The sequence below is a fragment of the Xenopus laevis genome, chromosome 6L, assembly GCF_017654675.1.
Source record: "Xenopus laevis strain J_2021 chromosome 6L, Xenopus_laevis_v10.1, whole genome shotgun sequence".
In the NCBI taxonomy this organism is placed as follows: domain Eukaryota; kingdom Metazoa; phylum Chordata; class Amphibia; order Anura; family Pipidae; genus Xenopus; species Xenopus laevis.
This window is the reverse complement of record NC_054381.1, coordinates 11,541,933-11,563,496: the sequence shown is the minus strand read 5'-3', so window position 1 is coordinate 11,563,496 and position 21,564 is coordinate 11,541,933.

Below are 21,564 nucleotides of genomic sequence, written 5' to 3'. Positions count from 1 at the left end.
GGTTCTACTTTGGTCTGCACCCCATCTATAGGGGAGGTGCATTGGCTCCACCCTCTTCCAAATTGGGTGCAATTGGGAACCCAAGAGCAACTGCCACCATAAAGGCAGGGTTGCCATAGTTAATAGATGTCTTTGCGACTCTGAGCGGGAGAAATGGCAAAACCCCAACACTCATTGCCCCCCCCTCTCTCCGTAGAAATTTGGGAGAAAATAAGTCTGGGTAAAAAAAAATGGTGACTGATTGTACTTTGCACGATGCACTTGTAAATGAGCACTATTGCCTCTTAAGTTGACATTCCCCCACAAATGGCTCCAGATGGGATATTTAAAGGGGTGGTTAACTTTTAGTATGTTATAAAATGGCTAATTCTAAGAAACTTTTCAACTGGCCTTCATTATTTGCCTTTTTTTATTACGCTGTCCAGCATTCAAATGGGGGTCACTGACCCCATCTAAAAAAAAAAGATCTCTCTAAGGGTCAGGGCACACAGGCAGATTCAGGGAGATTAGTCGCCCGGCGACAAATCTCCTCTTCTTCGGGTGCGACTAATCTCCCCAAACTGCCTCCCCTGCCTTCCCGCCAGCTAAAATGTAAATCGTTGGCACGATTCGTTTTTCGAAGTCGCCCAAAGTTGCCTCACGAGGAAACTTCGGGTGACTTCGGAAAACGAATCACTCCGAGTGTCAACCCCCCGGCAATTTACATTTTAGCCGGTGGGAAGGCAGGGGAGACAGTTCGGGGGGATTAGTCGCTCCAAAGAAGAGGATATTTGTCGCCGGGCAACTAATCTCCCTAAATCTGCCTGTGTTCCCTGACCCTAATGCTACAAATGTATTATTATTGCTACTTTTTATTATTCATCTCTCTATCAGTCCCTCTCCTATTCATATTCCAGTCTCTTATTCATATCAATTCAACCAAATTGCTGAAACTGCAAACTGGAGATCTGCTGAATAAAAAGCAAAATAACTAAAAAACCACATATAATAAAAAATTAAAACCGATTACAAATTGTCTCAGAATATCACTCTCTATACTGACAGTTTATTTTATGCTATAATTTTTAGGAAGGAGGGATTTGTCTGAATGACAGAATAAGTGAGAAATTTAGGGAATTAATTACCCTAATAATAAGTAATAATATTGAGATTTTAGAAATAAATTAAATGTGGGCAAGAGACAGATAATTGTTTGCAAATGTATGGGGGGGGGCAGAAGTAGGAAATTCTTGATAGAAATGTAGTTCCAGTTCAAAGCATTTACTCCATGGGGATAAGAGAAGTGACTCTCTATTATCCCAGTGCTCCAGCACTTCATCAAACAGGGAGGGAGCTGACAAAGCAATGGGAAAAAGAGCTAACCCTCGGGTTTAACCGCTTTGAAATAAGTCCAGGATAAACATTAGGAAAATGATTAAAGGCAGACAATGATATGGGATGTGCCCTGCCATAAATAAGCATGGAGGTGACCTGCTGCAGGATGGAGGCATGAGACAGACACAACTCCCTGCAAGGCTCTTGTTTCATTCATGCCTGTCTCCAGCACTCAGACTGTGTTTGTTCAGTTAGTGGGGTTTTGTTAAATACACTGGGGGGCTGTGAAACATTAGAGGCAGCTAGAGAGGCCCCGGGAGTTAGTGCACCTGTGCAATGGAGCTGTGATGGTTCTATACATCTTCATACTCCCCGGGATCAGGGGCCCGGCATGTTAAAAGGGAAACTGGGAGTTATAGTGCTTATGCTGTGGGGTCAGTTCTACAATTGATACTCATTTAGGTGACTTTATCCCTCCCTAATGTAAAATAAGGTGGTTTACCTCCATTGGCATCCCAACCTGCAACTGGGCCCCCCTTGCAAAATCCTTCAGAGGGGCCTGGCACGTGCAACAACTTACCTGGCCCCAAGAACTATTGCAGACCCGCATCTACTTGCTGCAGGGAGACAACAAATTTCCAGGCAGGAGAGCTGATATAAAGGAAGCAGACAGGGCTGCCATTAGAAATCATGGGGCCCTGTACAACAACATTTTTGGGGTCCCCGGGCCCCGCCCATCCAGCCCCCAAGCCCCACCCCAGATCCCACTCCCACCACAGTTAAAAGACCACACACAGGCCCGGATTTGTGGAGAGGCCTCGGAGTTCCATGACCTGTATAAAAACACTTGGCCTTCGGCCTCGTGTTTTTATATGGTCATGAAACTCCTCGGTAACTTATAATACCCTTATATTTTACAAGAGGGGGTACTTTATTCACTATATAAATAACATTTCCTCTTGGAAGGCTCAGGCTTGCTATTGTTTACATGATTGTAGTAACAAAACACCTCTAGAGATTTATGTTTCACAAGTGGTTCATGTTTCACAGCTGATCTGAAAAGTAAATACTGGATAAACAAATAAATATTCAAAGCATAACATGACCTCTGTTGGAGTTTGGGGGGGAGCGGATAGCCTCCCTCCCAAGTTGACGATGTATGGGCAATATTAGTAGATAAAGGGGGATGAGGTGTAGGCAAAGCTGCAGTATTCATGCCATGGGTAAGGAGAATGGGAAATATTGCACCCAGGTCAGTAGGATTATGTTACATTACTGGTGTCTGACTTGGACAGTTGCAACACTTACTCATTAGGAGACACATGCTGTTGGCCACACACACACACACACACATAAAGCTTGACCTTTGTCAGGCCACAATTTGGCCACAGATGTGGATGCCATATTTTTTTTATTATTATTTAAGGTCCCAGGTGGGTTCTTTCTGATCACCCAAGTGCCCAGTAATGAAAAAAAACCCTGTGCTAAAAGCTCAGATACTCCCTGAATCCCTTGTCCAAAGGCTGCAAAGATGCAAGGGGTTGTTGTAAGACTTGGGGTATCCCTTTTCCCCATGAAACTCTGGCAATGAGTCCTGCAGAGGCTTTAACCCCACCTTCACCTAATGGCTATGCAGCGTCTCTTGTCCCCTGGGTTCAACCAAGGCTGCAAATCTCCCTCAGATCTTTTGGGTCAGCTGCACCCCTAAAATACTTGTGAAAAACAAACAAACAAAAAAGTAACAAGCAAGGTGATACAAAAATAATACAGCACCTTAAAATTTCAGCAGCCAGTGTTATGGGTGACCATGATCATAAGTGAATTCAGGCTTTTGACCTTTGGCTTTTGAGCTGCCGACCCTTTGGCCAATGTAGCACCATTGTACCGAAAGGAGCAAAGATGGCTCCAGTAGATAAGAACAGGTAATGGATAATGGATCTTTGCCAATGGATAAGAAGTATTATAGTCCAATTACGCCACGTGTTGAGCAATCTTATTGTATAGAGTGCAAGGGGAATATGCTAAAACCCTATGCTCATTCGTATGCAAAGCAGAGGGAATTAGGAAAGTTTCCCTCCTGGATAATCCACATATTTATTAGGTGGAGACCCATGTGCTGTCCTTTGGGTGCACCCCATGGAGCTGGGTACAATAAATGCACCCTTGAGCTCTGCTTGTTCCTTGCCTCCCTGTGGTTCTATGGAAGGAATTAAAGCAGATACAATGTCACAATCAGTATTTACCTTGCCTCATTTCTCCCACTCCAATGTACCGTGGAATCTGGGTGTGGGTTGGGATCTCTTTGTTTACTAATCGGCACCAGATGTTGGGAAGTTTTAGTCATATGATCCCATGTAGAGGAAAAAGAGTGAGTTTGGCCAAATTACACATTTCTTGTTTGATTCAAAGGACACAACCCTCTTTGTATTTACAACACAGTTAATATATATATATATATATATATATATATATATATATACTTGTGAGCAGGGTCCCTTCCTATTCCCTTGTTTGTTAAATTATCTTAAGTTCCTTGTTTGTTATATAAAAATGTAAAGCGCTGTGTAGCTTGCTGGCACTATATACTGTACTTTAAATCAATGGCAATGATGATGATCAAATGTTTAAACAAAAGAACAGCAAGTGATTAGTTCAGCACAAACTACACATGGGTCCCATCCATCACACTGGTAATACCGTGTACATTTATTTTTATCCAATATTGCACCAGCCTGGTTGTATCTTATTTGTTTTTCTCTTTCTCTCACTGTTTGTCTGTCACCTCTTTGCACTAACTGGGAACCAGCAAAATTACAGCCCTTTGCTATAAACAGTCAGCTCTTTGTTTTCTACTTGTGTCAGTTATATCTGCATCTCACGGCCAACAAAATCTGATCCATATACATGAACTGTAAATGATAAGGATGTTAAATGCCACTGAGGGATCCTGTGACCATATAAAGGCACAAGGCTGCAGGCTGAGTTATACAGGGAACTCTGAGTATCACTCATGTATTATAAGGGATAATGTACCCCCTACTGTAAATGATAAGGATATTAGAAGTCACTGAGGGGTTGTTCTGTGACCATATAAAGACACAAGGCTGCAGGCTGAGTTATACAGGGAACTCTGAGTATCACTCATGTATTATAAGGGATAATGTACCCCCTATTGTATATAATAAGGATATTAAAAGTCACAGAGGGGTTATGTGACTATATAAAGGCACAAGGCTGCAGGCTGAGTTATACAGGGAACTCTGAGTATCACTCATGTATTATAAGGGATAATGTACCCCCTACTGTAAATGATAAGGATATTAGAAGTCACTGAGGGGTTGTTCTGTGACCATATAAAGGCACAAGGCACAAGGCTGAGTTATACAGGGAACTCTGAGTATCACTCATGTATTATGAGGGATAATGTACCCCCTACTGTACACAAGGCTGCAGGCTGAGTTATATAGTTCAGTATCACTCATATTACAGAAATTATAAATGGAATTATTGGTAGATATAGTAGAAATGACAGGAAAAATGTTTTATTCAGGATTGAATGGCGCCAGGGTACAATTCAGCCGATCAGTTGAAGGAAAAAGAAATCTTTGCTTATGACATGATTGTGAAGCTTTTGAAGCTGAGTTGAAATGACAATGGGTAAAATAATAAGGAGGTTGAGAAATTGGGAAAATTCCTCAGGGATGGGAGTTAAACTGTATCAAACCAACGGCAGAGAGCCTGAGATGAAGAAGGGATGATATTTTAGGATTTCATATTAATAATTACAGCCGAGAGACATTTAGGAAACAAAGGGATTTTTATGTAGAGGTTACAGAGGGAAGCTGATGAGATGGACATGTTGGGCGGTTGGGTGCAAGCTAGGAGAGCTTTACATATATTTGGTTGGTAAAATAATCTGTTGATAATTAATTGCTTGTCCCTAATAGCCAAGGGAAGGAAGATGGAAAAACTGAATTAATCGTTTCAAATATTCTCAGTGGCTTATAGGGAAGTGAATCATCGCGCTGATGGGAGGAAGGAATTTTGGCCAGAGGGAGAGGAAAGTTGCATGATTTCAACCCAAAGAAGGTAAAATGTGATTGGAGGTGGGAATGACGCAAGGTTCCTTTACTTTGGCAAAATGAATGAATTAGGAAAATAAGGCTAAAGATCTCCTTAATGGGTTTCTGTGCGGAATAGTGAGGTAATGTTGTGCCTGGGGCAGTGACGCGTACAACAAGGTTTTGTCTTAATCAACAAATAATAATTGAAATGTTGCTGTTAAATGCAACCAGACAGACCTCTTCCTACCTACAAATATTGCTCTTTATATGGGTGGACAATCATCTCTTCTCTGGACCCTAAAGGCTCTGACACCCTTCAGTGGGAATTGCCAGTCCACACACAACACATTGATGACTGATCCATCTACAGAAACACTTCCAACCATGTTACTCCACGAGTGTGGCCCAGACACGAGCTGACCGTGACTTTAGTAACTCGGAGAACTTTGTCTTCAGCTGCATCTTGGTTTTGGAGCTTTTACGGCAATTTCCTGCTGCTCTGACAATATTCTCCTTCCTCATTCTATTTTCTGCCTTTCTGATAAGGCCAAGGTTGATGAATGATAATAACAACTTTCCAGTATGGAGGCAGGCAAGGAAAGCAATTTTGGTGATTCATTTATGGGCATTTCCCATCAGGATGGGGACACAGATAATAAAAAAAAAACTGGGCAGATCAACAGGGTAATTTCTCACTGGTGTCACATTGGTTAGGCTTCTGTCAACCGGGGTTATTAGTAGTTGCTACTCCTAATTGTTTCCTATAGAGGTAGAATTGTTCTACTTGCTGAATATACAACAATGCAGCTGATTACTGTCCAGCAGCTACTAATATACTATTGTGTCATAGACTTTGGTCTAGTTAGGACATACAGTAGAGGCCCAGTTACAAATGCAATTTTAAGAACACTAAGGGGCAGAAAAGTGTTCCCTCTAGTGCTCATTTTTAAAGCACTTCCATCCACATTGTGGCTGCCCCCTGCACCAATCTGATACTAGGTGGAAAGCACAGCACTGACGGGTCCAATGCATTTGTGTCCTTACCATCTGTTATAGGGCAGGTGGTACATACAGGGCTCCTTTGTAGCCCGTGCCAGTGGTGCTCCTTATCTTGAATGATGTGCCACTAAAGGTGGCCATACACAGGCAGATTTAAGCTGCCAATTCCGACCCTTTAGACCAATTCAGTGGTTTATCTGGTTATGCGTGGGCAGATGTTGATCGGTCAGGTGTGAGAACTCACCCTAATGGTCTAGTGGGGATGTGACGGGGATGCCCGTCGCGCCCACAGCGGAGACGGCTGCCGATTCCTTCCTTGTTCAGGGCGATGCGCGTACTGAAAGAATAGCCGCGCCGCTCACTTCCTTGTTTGAATCGGCAAAACGGATGACATCATCACATTTTGGTACGAGATTCAAATATTTAAAGGCGCAGGCACCAATTGTACCCAGGGCTGGATTTACATAGCGGGCGCCCCTGATCAGCCCCAGAGCTTCCGATCCAATGTGGTGTGGTTGGGCTTCATGTCATCCTAGGGTTCGACCTTATCTGGAAAAAAATAACGACCTTCCTATATATTTATAATTTTTCTCTTATTAATAACATTGGGATCAACCATAATTTTTACCAGCCAGGCCTAAAACCCTATGCCGCCCCCTAAAACCCTGTGACCTTAGGCCTGGGCCTTGGTGGCCTTTCTACAAATCCGGGCCTAATTGTATCTTGCCCAATGTAAAGGTCTATTCTTAGTCCCTGGGTGCTATTTTCTTGTATTCCTGATCTGTTATTGACCCTGCCTGTTCCTGATATTGCCTAGTCTGCTGCCTGTCCTGACCCTAGCCTGTACAACGACTTCTCTATGGATCCTGCTTTGTACTTCGTATGGTGTAGGTGTGTTTGACTCGGCCTGTGACCCAACTATCCTTAGTCTCCTGAATCTGTACTGCTGCTCCCGTTTGTTATTTGACCCAACCTGTCCCTCACTACTCTTCTTGTTCTCTATTCCTGTACAACATGCGGTTCCCTTACCTGCCCAGAACTCTCTCCCTGGTCCTCTAATATTTAGACCTGGCGGCACCCGAGTAGTGGAGGGCTCCTCCCAAAGCGAAATCTGGTTGTTATAGGCAGAAGACTAAGCCACGACTGGGACCTTGGGGATTTTTCTGGGTTTGGGATACCAACCATAATAGCAGGTTTAAGTTCTCCCTTCAGATTGAGGAACGCATCCGCTAGTTGAACATGGTCAGATATTATCCTTGATATTGTACTTGAATCCAGATGTACACATGAGATTGGGAACTATAAGGTTCCAATCCCAGCTTGTTTATCAGAGATATTTATATATTTATAGAGAATTTTTATAAGCTGATCATTTTTGGGAGGTGAAGATGGTTTTTCAATAGTAGAAAAATGAAGAGAGCACTCTTTAAGCATATTAATGCTGTGGTTATTTGTTTATTTGCTGGCTACCAGTACTATTGAAAGTTCATATATCAGGAAAGTGGTGACCTGATTGAGGGATGTTACACTCCTTGAATCTTGAATTGAGTTGGCAGTGCGTTTTTTGGATATCTCACTGTTTGGGATTGGGAGGTGCAGATGGTTGTAGGATTTGGGGCAGTGTTGGACTGGCCCACCGGGATACCAGGAAAAGTCCCGTGGGCCCAGGTGTCAGGGGGCCCTCATGCTGCTAAACATTTGGCCTATTTCATGGGCATTCCCTATTTCTATGATATAAAGAGGCTAAATAGATGGAATAATAGATTAAAGTATGTACAGAAAAGAGAATAGGAGAATAGAGGTTCAGTGAGAATAAGAAAATAATACTTAAGGTGGCCAAACACGGGCCGATAAAAGCTACCGACAGAACGTGTCGGCAGCTTATTGGCCCGTGTATGGGGCCCCCCGACAGGCTTCCCCGATCAAGATCTGGACAAAAGTCGGCCAGATCTCAATCGGATGGGACAAAAAATCCTAGGGCCCACAATCGGATCAGCCCGATATTGCCCACCTCAAAGTGGGCATAACGGAGGGATATCCGCTTGTTTGGCGACATCGCCAAACGAGCGGATCTCTCCATGTATGGCCACCTCTAGAGTGGGCCCCTGGTCTAAAGGTTTTTGGGTGGGCCCCTCGTATAAAGGTTTTTGGTGGGCCCCTGGTGTCCCAGTCCAACACTGATTTGGGGGACATATGCATTCATGTTTTTAAATTTTTTTAACTTATGAGTCAGTCACACACACAGTCATTTTTGTTTCTGAATTTGGAAAGAAGTTTTGCTATTGGAAATTGGAGTGTGAAATTTACAGCGTTTGGTGCAACATCCATGTTCTCTTACAGGGGGTGTTGTGGTTTGTTAAAAGGCTCGTATATCCGTCATTTCCTAGGGCCAAACGATCAAATAAGCCCAATATCACCCATCCAAGGTGGGCATATTGGGGGAAAAATCAGTGGGGGTGCGACAGTAGGGGGTGGAAGGGGGTTCCTGCACCAAGTTTTTTCAGTGTGGCAGGAATAAGTGCCCAGCATAACTGCATGTGCCATGAGCTTTAGAGAAAAAATTTCTCCAAAAACTCCTCTATTTATTTATTTAAGTTATTACACACAACTGGGCTTTCTCTAGACAGGTTCACCCCGAGGCACATTCACCTACTCAGCCTGCTCCAGAAACAAAAAAGCCCCAATGTCGTGTGCCAGGCAGTTTATATAGAGCACTGCTTTCTGTACATTCCTTCTTCTCTCAACAGCAGCCAGCAATGAACTCATCAAGTCTTTACACATCGGGAAGGGATGAGTAACTCTCTGCTAATCAATGAGGATCAATCAAACTGCACAGGGGAGGTAAAAAAATAAATATTCTGCTTATTATACCGTTTTTAGGAAGGGTTTGCTTTTGTACAGGTATGGGATCTTTTATCTGGAAATTCCCCATTATGCAGAAAGCTCCGAATTACGGAAAGGCCATCTCCCATAGACTCCGTTTTATCCAAATAATCCAAGTTTTCAAAAAATATTTTCCTTTTTCTCTGTAATAATAAAATAGTAGCTTGAACTTTATCCCAACGAAGATTTAATTAAACCCGTTGCCCATTAACTGCTGCCAAAAATTCATAGATTAGGTAGTAGTAAAGAAGGGGTCGCAGTAAAAGACAAAGTCGCCCAATCATATATTGCTTTCAAATAGGGGACCAACAAGTGCCACCTGCAGCTCCAGCCTTTCTTCACCCTAATCTATGAATGGCCGATATAGTGGAAACTGTGCCCTTAGGTCTAGTATCCTATAGCAACAAATCAGCAGATGGCATTTGCTGGTCCCCTATTTGAAAGCAATTTATGATTGGCTACTTTGTCTTTTACTGCTACTCTTTCTTTACTACTACCCTATCTGGGCTGAACGATACGCACCGGTGGAACGCATATATATTTTTGGAGAACAAGAAGCATGAATACCCCTCCTCCCAGGACATTTTATTTTTGTATAATTGTTCTCTGGCTAATTTGAATTATTATGATGGACCATTTAAAGCTTTCAAATGATAATTGCAGTGGGAGCATGCAGACAGAGTGACGACTCTTGTTTTTGCCATAGACTCTATTCTACTAGGAAATCTGCTGAAATGTGATTCCCCACTTGTGGTCCTGAGAAATCCAATTATAGCTGAAAAAATTCCCACACTGATTGAACGGCAAGAGCTCTGAAGTCAATTTAGCATAAAGGTAGCCAGACAGCTGTACACCAGGTGCAACACCAGAGTCCTCCCTGTATGGGGAACCTTTCTATGGTCATTAAGCTGAGCAATTAGGTGTTCCAGGCTCCTATCTGCCTGGCTTGTGTCTATCAATGATGCACAGCCTCTTTCAGTGAAACATGGCTGTTTATAAATGCTGAATATTTTTATGGTTTCCACCATAAATCAACTCATCTCCCCAGGCCCGGTGCCTTGGGGTTATCCTAGATTCTGTCCTTCACTCCTCATATCCAGTCACATATTCGAAATATGATCATTTATCACCCAAGATGCTGCCAAAATTCTTATTCACTGTCTCATTATATCACGTCTAGACTACTGTAACTCTCTATTAATTGGCCTTCCCCTCCAGAGACTGTCACCTTTCCAGTCCATAATGAACACTGCTGCGAGGCTCATACACCTCAGCAACCGCTCCTCCTCTGCCTTGCCACTCTGCCAATCCCTACACTGGCTCCCACTACCTTTCAGAATAAAATTATAATTAATAATCCTGTCATTTAAAGCACTTCATAACTCTGCCCCTCCCTACACCTCTGAACTCAACTCTATATACTCACCCAACTTCTTACTACTCTCCTCTACTGACCTGCTACCAGGGCCGCTCCGGCCATGAGGCAAGGTGAGAATCTTGCCTCAGGCGGCACGGAGCGGCCAGTTACCAGGGGCGGCAAAAAGCCGCCTCTGGTAACTTTAAGAGACTAATTTCCGTTTTTTAAAACGGAAATTCAGCTCTTCTAGCGCAGCGAGCGCAATAGCGCTCACTGCACTAGCGATGCGGCCCCTCCTCCATCCGCTCCGACGCTGGTAGTTAGAAGAGCGGAGCAGGAGGAGGGGCGGCATTGGGGCTGCTGCCTCAGGCGGCGGCAGCCCCTGAAACGTGCCTGCCTGCTACTCAACTCTTCTCTCATTACCTCCTTCGACCATCGAATTGGCTACTTCGACCTTCGAATACGACTTCGAATTGAACGATTCGGACTAAAAATTGTTCAAAAATCCGACTATTCGATAGTCGAAATACTGTTTCTTTAAAAAAACTTCTTCCCCCTACTTCGCCACCGAAAACCTACCGAGGTGCAATGTTAGGGAAGGTCCCCATAGGCTTTCGAACAATTTTTTGGTCGAAGAAAAATCGTTCGATCGATGGATTAAAATCCTTTGAATCGAACGATTCAAAGGATTTAATCGTTCGTTCGAACGATTATTCATTCGATCTATTTGCGGTAAATCCTTCGAATTCGAAGGATTTATATTCGGCAGTCGAACATCAAGGGTTAATTAATTAGAATTATAAGCAACTTTTCAATTTGTCTTCATTGTTTATTTTTCATGGTTTTTAAATGATTTGCCTTCTTCTTCTAAGTCTTTACATCTTTCAAATGGGGGGTCACTGACCCCATCTAAAAAAACAAACGCTTTATAAGGCTACACCTTTATTGTTATTGCTACTCTTTATTGTTCATCTTTCTATTCAGGCCTCTCCTATTCATATTCCAGTCTCTTATTCAAATAAATGAATGGTTGCTAGGGGAATTTGGACCCTAGCAACCAGACTGCTGAAATTGCAAATTGGAGAGCTGCTGAATAAAAAGCTAAATAACTCAAGAACCACAAATAATAAAAAATTAAAATCAATTGCACATTATCTCGGAATATCACTCTCTACGTCATACTAAATGTTAATTTAAAGGGGAACAACCCTTTAAAGATAAATATAGGGATACATTTACATCTCCATTTTGAGCTGTTCAAGGTGCAGAATCTGATCTCTCCTTCACAAAACCCAAATCAGCCTCTACAGACTTTACTATAAGGTCAATAATAACATCCTTCTGGCTAAAAGATCTTTTACAGTGGGATTGCCACAGGTTGGACCTCATCACTGTTATAATGAAGTACATTGTTCCTATATCCAGGGGGCAGCTAACATAGGTACAGACCCAAAGGACACAATGATATCAATTAACGTGTATGTTTGTTTGTGCCTAAGTGCCTGTTGGGTATTTAACCTTAAGCTCCAAAATCAACAGACTCTTAGGGAATATGTTCTGCTGCGCACATATGTACTGACACTGTGCATCAGTCTGGGCTTCCCCCTGGGCCCCTGAAACTCCTGGGCCCCTCTACAGCTGCTTTGTCTTTCTATTGTTAGATCTTTTAATTAATGTTTGCTTGAAAGTTGCTTAGAATTACATTTTTGGATTCATTAAACAAAGCATCACTAGTTGAGATCTGACCCTTGGTGGATTTGAACTCATACTGGAATGATGAGAAGAGCTTAGCTTAAAGGGATTGTTCACCTTTAAATTTACTTTTAGTATGATGTAGAGAGTGATGTTCTGAGACAATTTGCAAGAAGTTTTAATTTTTTATTATTTGTGGTATTACAGCTTTTTTATTCAGCAGCTCTCCATTTTGCAATTTCAGCCGTCGGGTTGCTAGGGTCCAAATTCCCCTAGCAACCATGTATTGATTTGAATAAGAGACTGGAATATGAAAAGGAGAGGGGCTGAATAGAAAGAGGAGTAACAAGAATGAGCAGAAACAATAAAATTATAACCTTACAGAGCATTTGTTTTTTTTGATGGGGACAGTGATGGGGACAGAAGAAGAAGGCAAATAATTCAAAAACTATAAGAAAAAATGAATGTCAGTTGAAAAGTTGCTTAGAAGTAGCCATTAGTGATGGGTGAATTTGTCCCGTTTCGATTCGCCACGAAATTCGCTAATTTCCTGCGAAATTCGCAAAACAGGTGAAGAATTAGCGAAATGCAACTTTTGAAGCCGGTGACAATTTGCTGGCGTCAAAATTGATGCTGGCAACAATTTTGATGCCGTCGACATTTGACGCACACAAAAGCCAATGGGCGTCCATTTAATTGTCGCTGGTGTCGGAAGTGTCGCCGGCGTCGGTAATGTCACTGATGTAAAAAAAAATTGACGCTGGCGAATTTTTGCTGCAAATTTGCAAATTTATTTGCCGGCGGCGAAACGCGGAAATTCGCGCCGAATTGCGCCTGTTGAATAAATTCACCCATCACTAGTAGCCATTCTATAACATACTAAAAGTTAACTTAACTTAAGAGTCCTTACAAAAGGCAATTTGTCTGCAAAGAATATCTCCTGGCTTCGCGGGGAGCATGTCCCATTGATTTCAATAGAAAGAGCAGCAATTAGAACGCGGCTCAGAAATGTCACCCCAAGTGCCTTTTGGGCAAAGGCCCCTCTTTGCAGACACTTTCATTGTGTGTGTGCCTGAGCAAGAGTGCAGAAAAGAATGGGTTTTCACAGAAAGAAATACTGTTTGTTGTAAAACACACCAAGCGTGACACATTTCCATGCGCTGCTTTAAATTTGTACAACCAACCCTGGCAGCTTCTTCCACTACAGAACACAAAGACGGAGAGAAGCCTGTTAATAAGTTCCCTCTGTCATTATGACATTGTAACGACACCTTCAGGCAGCTCCAAACTTGTGTCTCTGGCTCCATGACTTTCACTGTTCCACGCAATGCACATTATATATATATTTAATGTTAAAGGGGAATGTTACAAAAACAAAAACATAACTTGAGCTTTTTGAAAAGTAAACATAATTTCAAACAACTTTGCAATATACATACAAAATATGCAGACTTTTCATGATCTTTAATGGTTTCTGACAGTTCCCTAAGCCTAGCCCCCTGCTCTCCTGCTGATCTGTCTGACTACTTTGCTGAGCTGTTTGACTACTGTTACTTTGTATCAACAGCCATCTGTCCTCAGCCTGCATCCTCCAAACCCCACAATTCCCTGCACATGTGATTTCAATAAGGAAAGGAACATCCCAGTGCAATGCATTGTGGGTTATGTAGTTCCTGCATGCTGTCTGTAAGCTGTGGAGAAGTTGTGACAATTTGTAACATCAGTGTTTAGTCCCTCCTTCCCTGCCAGGATTTCAAATGATGCAGAAAGAGAAGAACTGTTACACAGCTGGATTTCAGCATAGAAAATGCCATTTATTCATACTTTTTGAAGAAACAGGTAACTGTGATGGGTAAATTAGGGGTTTCTGTGTTATGTGGCCCCTTCATCAAAGTGAGTGGGCTTCACCTCTCTCTATATACAGTATATACCAATGTCTACTGCTGGTCGCCCCTACATGACTGACCTGGGGTTAGTCTTGTCACCCGGCCTAGCCGGTAAAACACCTGCCAAGGCAAGGGCCGGTATTACAAATTTACCAGCAATGTAGCTGCCGGTAAATTTGTAATACACCTAAAAAAAGCCGTGGCCTGCCCCCAGCCTGCTCCAAACGTACCTTTTTTCCTGGGTTTTTGACAATTTCGTGCATTTGGCTCCGCCCCCTTTGACGGCACGACCCGGCCAGCCATTAGCCCACCCCCTTTATCGTCACGGCCCCGCCCTTGAACCCCGCCCCCTCCACCTGCCGGTAAAGATTATTTTAAAAGGTGGCAACCCTACCTGGGGTCTGAACACCCGGCTCATAATTATAGTCAGGTGAGTTACTATTATCTGACTTTGGGCTATGTGGAACTATAGCTTTCAGCCTTCACTGTTGAGTCACTGTTGAGTCACTTCATTGTTAGGACAGGCAGGGCCACTCCTGTTAAGAGTCAAGGTGAGAACTTTGCTTCAGGCAGCAGTGAGCAGCCAGTTACAAGGGGGGAGGGGCAAAAAGAAGCCTCTTGTAACTTTAAGAGCAGAGACACACATGGAGATTCAGGGAGATTAGTCGCCCGGAGACAAATTGCTTTTTCTTCAGGCACTAATGTCCCCGAATTGCCTTCCTATAACGTAAATCGCCGGTGGGATGCAGGTCCCTGGCATTTCAGGTACACAGAGGCCCAATCAGCCCACTAAATACTGATTTTCTATGGCACCTTATAGCAGCCCCTCTGGCATTTGCCAGAACCCACAGATTGCCAGTCCGGGCCTGGCGGGATGGCACTTGGAGCGCTTCATTTTCCAAAGTTGCCTCACAAGGAAACTTCGGACGGAATCGGAAAAGTTGGGGGAGATTAGTCACCTGAAGAAGAGGCGATTTGTCGCCGGGCGACTAAATCTCCCCGAATCTCCATGTGTGTCTTTGCCCTAAGTGCCTAACTTCCGGGTTTTAACCCTGGATGCACCAAATGCAGGATTCGGTTTGGTATTTGGCCAAGATTCAACCTTTGTCAGCAAGATTTGGATTCGACCGCATCCTCATGCCTGGCCGAACCAAATCCAAATCCTTGAAATCATGTCTTTTTGTCACAAAACAAGGGAGTAAAAATTATTTTAGTTTTTAGTTTTTAGTTCCCTTTTTCTCTTAACGTTCCTGATTTGCATATGAAAATTAGGATTAAGATTGAGTTTGGTATTTGGCCAAATCTTCCGCAAAGTAGGGTTTGGGTCAAATCCAAATTAGTGATTTGGTGCATCCCTAGATCTGTTATCCAGAATCTGTAAATCATTGACCTCCTGTGCTATTGACCATCTATGGGAAATGTATAGGGGCATTTTCCCACTTGAGAGTATTCAGATGACAAATAACTAAATAAAGGTGAGAAATGTTCAGTGTTCCTGAGATTTGCCAATAGAAAAATTCCAGAACATTTTTCAGTTTTGATAAACACCCCTATTTCCATCACATCCTCCAGTAAACACCTCTTCTTGAGCACAAACAATCCCAATTTGGTTGAAGGGCCCATCTGGATGACCAGTTAATGTTGTGATTTTATTGAACATGGATTTGAACCAAAAACCTCTGCTCTAGACCCTTTCCAATACTCTATTTCTGCATACGTTTAACCAAAGGTGAGAAGTAGAAGCTGAGTCTTTATTCAGCCCTATAGACTGTCAGCTCTTTGGCACTAAGCCTCTTTATTGTGTTGTAGTCATTCAACTAATGCTAAATATTTTGGCTGCATGTACCTCCCTTGCCAAATATTGACCTACAATCAATACAGCCGCCCCGCAGAGCACAATGTGTTGCTTCTTCTATAGACAGATGTTCTACTCTGGAGGACAAGAGATATTACAAGGAGTTTTCATTAAGTGCTCGTCAGCATTGGAAGCATTAATGAATCGCAGTTGAGGCATTTCTTCCTGCCATTTCCCTCTGCTTTATGTCTCGCTAGGTGCATGTCGTTCTGCACATCCATCAGTCCAGTTTGTCAATACAGAAAGAAAAGCATAAAAAGGCCCCGTGATGGATCATAATGACTTCCATAAACATAACTGTGCAGAGCCATTAAGCCAAATGGGGGCTCTGGAAATCCAATGGGAAATTTTAATGGAAATGAATGGTAGTGGAACGTCGTGCAGCCGCCGAGATACCTACAGTTGAGCCGTGGAATCTCAGGCGCTTCCCAATAATCCAATAATCTACATGTTAGACTGATGGCATTTGCTGTAGGTTGAATCAATAGGTTCCATTCTGCATTAATTTTTATTGATGAAAGCTTCCCCTTTTTGTGGGATGCAGTTAATCTTAAAAAAGCTTCTGTGTTGTAGGGTCTCTTGTTAGTATAATGGTTACTCACCACATCAAGGAAGTGGCCCAGGTGCACCGCCCTGAGCCCTCAGCACAAGGGGCGGATAAACCGACGGACCAATATGGAGCAGGCACTCAAGAAGGCAAAACTTCCACCAGGCAAATGTTCAAATGTCAAAAAGTTTTATTGTGTCAAACAGCCTGATGCGTTTCATGTTCCAAACACTTAATCATAGGCAAATGCAGTTAATCTTACTCCAGTGGAAAGGCACCGCAGAGGTACATGTCATTTTTGCCTCCATTCTTTGGTTAAATACTTTTAAAGGGCTCATGCCCCCCCCCCCCTTTTCTAGAGCTATAAAGACTCTGGGGTAAATTTATCAAAGAGTGAAGTTCCGCCACTAGAGTGAAATTCCGCAGCTCACAATTCATTTCTATGGGATTTTGAAAGGCATATTTATCAATGGGTGAAAGTGAAAGTTCACCCTTTGATAAATACGCCTTTAAAAATCCCATAGAAATGAATGGAAAGTGGCGGAATTTCACTCTAGTGGCAGAACTTCACTATTAACTTCACTCTTTGATAAATATACCCCTCTGCCTCTATGATGAAGTGAGGCAGAGTCTTTATAGCTCTAGAAAAGGGGGACATTCCACAGAAAGTGTCTGTTCTAAAGGATCTGCATGCAAAAAATGCAATCTGCAATGACTGCACCAGTCTATTGCTTGGCAGTGACATCACGGAACCGCCATGGCTCTATGACATCAGCACTGGCATGTTGAGAACCAATGCATGCCCACTTGGCACCATGGATCACAGAGGGGGATTCTGGATGTGCTCTGGGCACGATATACAAGTATTTAAGGCCCACTAATGACTTGGCCTTCTTGTAGGTCACCCTCTTGGTAGGTCTCCTTGTCTACCAATGCCCCTCAGTCTGTCTGACCTGTGCACTGCTTTCCTTAATCTGTGCCTAGAGTTGGTCCTTGCTTCTGGTTATCCCTTGCTGGGCTGGACTTTTCCTGCCTTATGTAACTGTGAGCCAGTCTGTGCTTCAGTACTTGTGCCTAGCCATGCCTGTGTAGGCACACAGTGTGTTCTGCTGAATATAAGCTACTCTTGTTGTTAACTTTCCCAGTCAGCCTCCTCCTAGACCCAAACCTCCAAAACACTAAAATCAGTGGCTGATGATGATAACTCCACTAGCAAAGTCAAGCCTTTCCTTGCAGGTTCAATAATTAGAAGCCCCAAATAGTTGTAAGGCCGTTCTTTAAACTTTACTAATTTTTGTGGGGGTATTACAGTAGTTGGGTGTCACAATTAGACCCTATAAACCTCCTTATAATCATTTGTTATGCTTTACAGCTGCTACCTGACATTGAACTTGGTGTCACTGATTATTCAGGTGCCAAACCTAGATTATAAGATCCACATCTCAGCAATGACCTAGGAATATTCCATCTCCACTGACAGGTATGGCACAAAAAGGGGTCGGACGATAAAGTTGGGGTTGACGTGGTAAAGTAGAGGGTTCAGAGGACCAGTAACATTTTGGGGCTATGACATTAAGTGGTCATAAGGGGGCAGATCTTTGAAATACAAACTGGATGTTTTAAACTAAACAGCCCCTGCAAAACTTGGGCTGCCCTGTTCAAAACCAAACAGGTTTTTAGCATTTTCATCAAATGGCCGGCGAAAATAAGAAGCTATGAATGCCGCAAGCTTTACTTCTGTTTTAGCATCTGCATGGAGGTAAAATCAACAAATCACAAAAGCCAATATGTCCCCTCTGCATGAATGCAAAGTAAAGGGCAGTTATAAAACAGAAAATTACATTCTTTTACTAAATTACATTACTTTGTCTAAATACGTATGCAAAACTATTCTTATAATAAATATAAATTTGGAACATACCAGAATGGGGGTCATTGTAATAATGATATTTATTGCGCAGGGGAAATGCAACATTCCCAATCTTGATTAAAGAATGGCAAAGTATTGCCATTAAAACGCTGACACATAGGGCTTTATTCACTTCAGCCAGGGAAAGAGCAGACAATGTTCTGGCAAATTGGCTGTAATGGGGTTTGTTTCTTGTTAGCAAACAAAATAAAATTATAGGATTTTGGTGCTTGTGGTGCTGTCATCACACACAAAAAGAAAGGCATCGTCATAATATAATCCTTCTATTTCTGTTTAAGGAATACTGTTTATAAAAATAAAAGTAGGGAAATGTTGAAATGGTAATTACGTTAAATGATGGAAATGTTATGGATAGCTTTGTACTCACATGGCTGAGATACTAGCTATCTGTATAACAGAGCATTCTGTCCCAGTGGCTGCACAGATCCTATCTGATCCCCATTGTAAGCAGCAGTCCTGTCCTACTTTATGGCAGCTGAGATTCTAGCTATCTGTATAACAGAACATTCTGTCCCAGTGGCTGCACAGATCCTATCTGATCCCCATTGGAAGCAGCAGTCCTGCCCTGCTTTATGGCAGCTGAGATTCTAGCTATCTGTATAACAGAGCATTCTGTCCCAGTGGCTGCACAGATCCTATCTGATCCCCATTGTAAGCAGCAGTCCTGTCCTGCTTTATGGCAGCTGAGATTCTAGTTATCTATATACCAGAGCATTCTGTCCCAGAGGCATAGACCCTATCTAATACCCACTGTAGCTTTAAATTAATGTTCTGTTATTTATTTTAAATGAGGGGTGACCATTGGCTAACTGAGGATTCTGGGAGTTCCTGGTCACTCTATAGGAAAAGCCATGAATATAACATTTCTAACAAATACAATAACATACAGTATGTTGCTGTGCTCTTCCTTCCTTGATTCCTGTCTGGTCGTATTTGCATTCCATTGCCTCTTATAATATTCAGCCAACTTGAAAAATTGCCTGAGTTTTGTGCGGAGACCCTTTTCTTTCCCTTTATTCTGCCAGAGAGCAGTAATTTAAACCAATAAAGGATTCGATTTAGAAATCCCATTACTCATTCCTTTTACTAAGGGAATCAATGGAGTTATTTGCAGGTCAATTAACTCCCGTGCAATTGTTCCTTGTCTATGAGCACTTCTCCCAATGCCAGCGAGTGAAAAGATTTCCCTTTGTATCTGGAGTAAAGCTCCGTCATGTAATAGCTAAGGAGTATGGCAACTAATTAAGGGGGCAGTAGCAGTTAAATACAGGGTGTTTAAATGCACAGAGCCACTCACGCGTTTTTAACAAATGATGAATATACAGTATAGCAGCGCCCTCCCAGTGGATGAGCAGTGCTGGAACGTCCCCTTGTCTTGTCGAGTGCAATCTATTTGGCCTGCGCAAGTTTCTGGATACCAGTAAGGCAAGGGGACCTTCTATAACACTGTACGGCTAAAAACAGTCCACCAGTGATATATACTAATGGGTATATTTTAGAAAGGTTCATTTTGCAATAGGCTTTAGTGGTTTTAGAAATATGGGCATGCGGAGAAAGCAGGAATAATCAAATAAATCAATAAAGTATCTGATGTTACAAATGTTCTGCAAACAAAAAAGTCAATATGTGTAAAGCATAAGGCTCTAACTCAGCCCAGACTGGTTCCTGCGAAGATAAAGACATGTCAGCTTTACAGGGCAAAAAAAAATATATAATAAACTACAGTGTCTGCAGATCTATTAAAAGGGGTGGTTCCCTTTTAAAGGGATCCTGATATCGGAAACCATGTTTTTGTTCAAAACGCATCAGTTAATAGTGGTACTCCAGCAGAATTCTGCACTGAAATCCATTTTTTAAAAGAGCAAACAGATTTTTTCATATTCAATTTTGAAATCTGACATGGGGCTAGACATTTTGTCAATTTCCCAGCTGCCCCCAGTCATGTGACTTGTGCCTGCACTTTAGGAGAGAAATGCTTTCTGGCAGGCTGCTGTTTTTCCTTCTCAATGTAACTGAATGTGTCTCAGTGAGACATGGGTTTTTACTATTGAGTGTTGTTCTTAGATCTACCAGGCAACTGTTATCTTGTGTTAGGGAGCTGCTATCTGGTTACCTTCCCATTGTTCTTTGGTTTGGCTGCTGCTGGGAAAAAGGGAGGGGGGTGATATCATTCTAACTTGCAGTACAGCAGTAAAGAGTGATTGAAGTTTATCAGAGCACAAGTCACATGACTTGGGGCAGCTGGGAAATTGACAATATGTCTAGCCCCATGTCAGATTTCAAAATTGAATATAAAAAAATCTGTTTGCTCTTTTGAGAAATGGATTTCAGTGCAGAATTCTGCTGGAGCAGCACTATTAACTGATTCGTTTTGAAAAATCTTTTTCCCATGACAGTATCCCTTTAAGTTGACTTTTAGCATGTTAAAGAATGAACAGTTCTAAGCAACTTTTCAAGTAGCCTTCATTTGTTTGGCTTCTTCTTCTAACACTTTTTTAAAATTTTTAACTGACCCCACCTTAATAAAATGCTCTGTAAGGCTATAAATGTCTTGTTATTGCTACTTTTTTTATTACTCATAGTTCTACTCAGATCTCTCCTATTCATATTGCAATCTCTTATTCCAATCAGTGCATGGTTGCTAAGGTAATTTGGACCCTAGCATCCAGATTGCTGAAATTGCAAACTGGAGAGCTGCTGAATAAAAAGCTAAATAACTCATAGACGACAAATAATAAAGAATGATAACCAATTGCAAATTTATCAAGTCATTTGAAAGGTGAACAACTCCTTTGAAGGCTCATTATTTTATTTCAGGTTTAAATTGAATTTTCACTTAAATGTTCTATGCCGCTATCTGTTGTCACTGTAACACAAATATTTCCATCTAACCGATGAATCCTTAATTAAATAACCAGACTGAAAATCAAAACTTGTGGAAAATAAGAGGGATCAGAGGTCACAGGTTTATTAAACATTTAGAATATTAAGGGCAGAGACACAGGGGCAGATGTGGGGAGATTAGTTGCCCAGCAAA